This window comes from Lactuca saligna, chromosome 2 (genome assembly GCF_052625555.1).
Source record: "Lactuca saligna cultivar CGN05327 chromosome 2, ASM5262555v1, whole genome shotgun sequence".
NCBI lineage: Eukaryota > Viridiplantae > Streptophyta > Magnoliopsida > Asterales > Asteraceae > Lactuca > Lactuca saligna.
The window spans coordinates 146,900,274-146,906,273 of record NC_136418.1 but is presented as its reverse complement, the minus strand read 5'-3'; positions in this window follow the sequence as shown (position 1 = coordinate 146,906,273).

Sequence of the window (6,000 nt, the reverse complement as noted above, 5' to 3'; positions counted from 1 at the left end):
TGGATTATTTGATATGCAATGTACTAGTTGTTTATGTGTATCGTGTACGGAAGACCTCGAGGGGTTCCCGAGGCACTTGGGTATAAGACCGTGGAGGGTTTCTACGGCATCCTAGGTTAAAGACCTCGGGGGGTTACCAAGGCACTTAGGTATAAGACCTTGGAAGGTTTCCTTAGCATCCTAGGTCAAAGACCTCGGGGGGTTCCCGAGGCATTGGGCTAAGACCATATGGGGGTTCCCATGGCACCCGAGGTAAGACCCTGGAGGGTTTCCAGGCTTCCTTATATATTGGTATGCATGGCTTATGTGTTTTGTATAACTGTTTAGCTAGGATGATATGTTATACGTGTTTGTGTGTGAGTATGCTCTGGGGAACTCACTAAGCTTTCAAGTTTACCGTTTGTAGATTTGTTTTAGGTACATATGAGCCCAAGGGAAAGGGCAAGACATGATGGAGCAACGTGCACTCTATCTCTCTTTCACTGATATGCTTTGGGACACTCTGATGTTTTTAAATAAAATTGTAATGGATGTGGATTGAAAACAATTGTGTTGGGATTACATGGTTATTGCAAATATGTTTGATTAATTAAAAATGAAAATTTTATTTGAAAATTTGGGTTATTACACCGAGAGTTAGGGAAGGGGTTAACCTAACTTTTTAGGGTTGTGGTTATAAAGTGTTAATTAGAGATGATTATGATATGTACGCGGAGTCTAGACCGTTCTTGGAGTACGAGACAGACTTGCTTACTTACGAGGTGAGTCTTCTCACTATACTTACCTGAGTGGTAATATTGTGTGACCGTAGGGTCTTATTTGAGTTATCGACCAGAGGGTCTTATGTGCTTATACTGAGTTATGTAATATTATGCATCTTGTCTTTGTGATTTATGCTACATATTATTCTATGCCTTACTGAGTTAGGACCGTAGGGTCCAAACCGAGTTGTGAAACCGGAGGGTCTTCACTGAGATACATGACCGGAGGGTCCAACTCGAGCTGTGAGACCGGAGGGTCTTCACTGAGACACATGACCGGAGGGTCCATATCAAGCCGTGAGACCGGATGGTCCTCACCGAGACGCATGAACGGAGGGTCCATGCCGAGCTATAGCCATGGGAGGCTTATTATTTTTGTATGTGGTATTTTGGGGAACTCACTAAGCTTCATGTTTACAGTGTTGTGCGATATGTGTTTCAGGTACCTTCTTGGATCATGGGAAGACACCGACTTGATTATATACACCAGTTAAATATGTTTTTGAAAATTTTGGAATATTATCAAACATTTGTTGCCTTTTGTTTTGACAATTTATACATTTTGTGGTTTTTAGTGATATTGGGTTTTATGTGATTCTAAAAATCAAAAAATTATTTGAAAAATTAAAGTGATACAGTGTGTGTGAAAGAATGCAATTATTTATATTCTTAACTTTTTAGCTATTATAGTATAAAATAAATACTTTAATGTGAAATATCAAAAAACTCAAACACTAGGGCCTTGGATATAAGTGTGTTGGATATTCGTAACAAAACATTATTTTGTCATGTCTTTTAATTCCATGAGAAATCGATAATTCCCCACCATTTCTTTTCATGCTTCTTAAACCAACAACTTATTTTTTTTAAGTCATGTGATATCCTTTCAATCACCTTTGCTTTATTTAAAACCCTTTTTCAAATATATGGAAAACCTAAATAGTATTATATATTGCTGTTCAAATCAAACAAAGAAAAAAGAAACCTATTTATTACACATTAACCATACAAATAGATTTGAACATTGAAGATACTAATTGTCTGGGTAATTTATATCACCAATGTTTATTCTAGTCCATGTATTATTACTATTATTATTATTATTATTATTATTATTATTATTTACGATTTACCCATTTTATTTGATAAAGTTCAATTTTACCGTTTTTAAATCATATTTAACCTTCAAACACTTATTATTTTTTTACTATCGATTTATTAATATTTATTTATTTTTATATAATGTAATATATTAATTTTATTTAATGATATTGTTAAAAAAATTATAAATATTACATGGACTTAAATAATAATATATTAGATGTGAGGACTTTATTAAAATTTTATAAAAGAAAATCGAAAATAAATTAGTTATTTTTTTTAAGTAGATAATAGTATGATGTACTTTAATATGTTTGTATACGGATATTGTCAATAAAATTGTTAAGTTTTTCGAACTTTGAGGGTTTTATTTATTTATTTATTTATTTTATTTATTATTATTATTTTTTAATGTTTTATTTTATTTTATTTTAATATAAAATTTACCTTATTTTATCCATAATTTTAATACAACATTATAATTTTGCTTTTTTGGTTGTTCCATTTTTTCTTCAAGTTAACTTGCAATAAAAAAGGATATATACTTAAAATTTCAATATTTTCATCGATTTGACAAGAAAATTCTAAATTTTTATTTTTTTACAGTAAAGTGTTAACTACCGACAGTTTTTGACAAGTTTACCCATTTTTTCCGGTTAGCTGGTAATTACAACTTTACTGTAAAAAAAAAAAAAAAAAAATTTAAGACTTTCTTGTCAAATCATGAATTAAGATTTCACTGTCAAAAAAATAAAGTTTAATACTTTCAAGTTAAATCATTGAAAATATTGGGATTTTAGTGTATTTCTGTAGTCCAAGAACTTTTAATTGTGATTTTCGTCGCAACATTACTGTTTTTATTACCAGTATCATCTTTACCTTGATACAATCATGATCAAGGGAAATAAATGTAAAAGGAAGAGTGAGATAAGGTAAGAAGACTTGTAGAACTTTCTTCTTGGTTCGCTATCAAATCTTGAACAAATAAGTATGGACATCTATATCTATATATACTTATAAAGAAAACATTTTTTCTTTCACCACATTTATTTGAAACTCTCGTTACTTTTCAATTTCTTTCTAATAATGATTATAATTTATTAATAAGGTTAAATAAATATCAAACCTAAAGTGTAATCATATATAAAGTAAATTTCAATATTAAAAGAATATATTTATTTATAATTATAAAGTTACGTTTTTTTAACTTTTAACATATTATACATAATATATTAATTTTAATATATTGTTGAATGTAAACCGTTATCATTTTAAAGCTATAATTTTTGAACAATTTGTATAAAATACTTAAATTATTAATAAACATAGCATTACATGGTCAACTTAAATATAAATTATAGTTTAACTTAAACAACCCAAAAAATATTTTGTAAATAGTTAAAAGTGATAAATTGTAGTGCCTTTCTAATAATCATTACAAGTTGGTTAATAAGGTCAAATAAATATCAAATCTAAAATGTAGTCATAAATAAACTAAATTTCAATATAAAAAACTGTTAGATTTAATATGTTGTTGTATGTAAACCATTATCAGTTTAAAACTGTAATTTTTAAACATGTTAGACAAAATACTTAAATTGTTAATTTAAATATAACATTACAATGTCAACTTAAATATAAATTTTAGTTTCACTTAAAAAACCCAAAGAATATTTTGTGAATAGTTAAAAGTGATAAATTGTAGTGATAGATGCAAAAACTAAATTGTAATATCAATTTAACTAAAATATTTTCTACTATATTTTTATAATCGTTAAAAGTTTTCAATAAGTATCTTAAAATAACTTATAATAATAATATTTAAAAATAGCTCTATATAAATGATTATATTGTCACCTTCAAAATCAAAAAACAATGTTTGATGTTTTAAATAATTATAATGATAGAAATTAAAACGTTAAACAAATAAATTAAAAAAAATAATTAAAAATAACAACAACTATAAATAATATTAAACCATATGTTCTATTTAATTTTATTCATGAGTAACTTGCGGGTAGAAATCATTCAAACGATTGAGACTATGCAGTTATAATAGATGTATATATATATATATATATTATCATATAATTCAAAATAATAATACATTATATCAATTTAGTATACGATATACAAATTATTATATCAAATTTAACAACAACGTTATTGTTATATTTAAAAAAAACATATATTTGTAAATATTTCAACTATATAGGTGTTTCTCCACAATGTACGAGCGTTCGCCTAGTATACTTATAAATGAATTATTTTTCATTTCACCACATTTATTTGAAACTCTCATGACTTTTCAATTACTTTCTAATAATGATTATGAGTTGGTTAATAAAGCTAAATAATATCTAACCTAAAGTGTAATCATATATAAACTAAATTTCGATATTAAAATAATATCTTTACTTTTACTTATAAAGTTATGTGTTTAATTTTTAACATATTATACTTAATTTATTAGTTTTAAAATGTTGTTGTATGTAGACCGTTATCATTTTAAAGCTGTAATTTTTGAACAATTTGAATAAAATACTTAAATTATTAAATTAAATATAATATTATATGGTCAACCTAAATGTAAATTTTAGTTCAACCTAAACAGCCCAAATAATATTTTGTAAATAGTTAAAGGTGATAAATTGTAGTGTGTTTCTATTAATGATTATAAGATAGTTAATAATGTTAAATAAATATCAAACCTAAAATGTAATCGTAAATAAACTAAATTTCAATATTAAAATAATATATTTAATTCTACTTATAAAGTTATGTCTTTAACTTTTAATATACTATACTTAATTCAATAGATTTAATATGTTGTTGTATGTAAACCATTATCAGTTTAAAACTACAACTTTTGAACAGTTTTGATAAAATACTTAAATTGTTAATTTGAATATAACATTACATGGTCAACTTAAATATAAATTTCAGTTACACTTAAAAAACCCCAAAGAATGTTTTATGAATAGTTAAAAATGATAAATTGTAGTGAGAAATGCAAAAACTAAATTGTAATATCGATTTAACTAAAATATTTCTTAAAAATATTTTTATAATTATTAAAAGTTTTCAAATAAATAGATTACAATAATAATAGTTTAAAATAACACTATATAAATGATTACATTGTTACTTAAAAAAAAATAATGTTTGATGTTTTAAGTAATTATAATGATAGAAATTAAAACATTAAGCTAATTTTTTTTTAAAAAATTGATTAACAATAACAACTATAAATAACATTAAACCATATATTATTTTTATTTTCATTCATTAGTAAACCGCATGTAGAGGTCATTCAAACGATTAAGATTATCCAGTTTTAATAGATGTATATATTATCATATAATTCAAAATAATTAATATATTATATCAAATTTAACAATAACGTTATTGTTATATTTAAGAAAATATATATTTGTAAAGATTTCAACTATATAGGTGTTTCTGCGCATCGCGCGGACATTTACCTAGTATTATGTAAACATAAACATCACACCTCTAGTCAAAAGGGTGTGAGTGTGGAGAAAGGATAAAAATGGTAGTTTCGTTTTTTTCGGTTTCTTAGTTCTCAATCTTTAGGACCGTAAAAAGTCGACACAACTATGGTTATTTTTTTACTTTCTTGATTATCTTCATTTTTTTCAATATCGGTTTGTTGACTATTTAACAAGAAACAAACTTTAAGGATTTTGATAGGACGTAGTTGACCAAAGTAGATTTCAATAACTATTATTCTTAAAAACTATCATAACATTAAATTTCTAACCAAAAAAGGGATATATATATATATATATATATATATATATATATATATATATATATATATATATATATATATATATAATAAAATCTTAATATTTTCAACAATTTGACAAAAAAAAAAAAAAAAAAAAAAATCGTAAACTTTATTGAAAAACAATCAGAAATGATAAATAATTGTTAGCCGGACATAGTATCTTTTATTATCATAAATTCACGAGAATATATTATTTTCTCGGGTGCATTTGTGGTTGGTGGAAAATAAATGTGCTCGAATGATCTAGGAGACCATATACTAGTTATTGTTAATGGTTAAAATACTAGCACAACAAAAACCGCAAAGTAATTTATAAAATGTCAT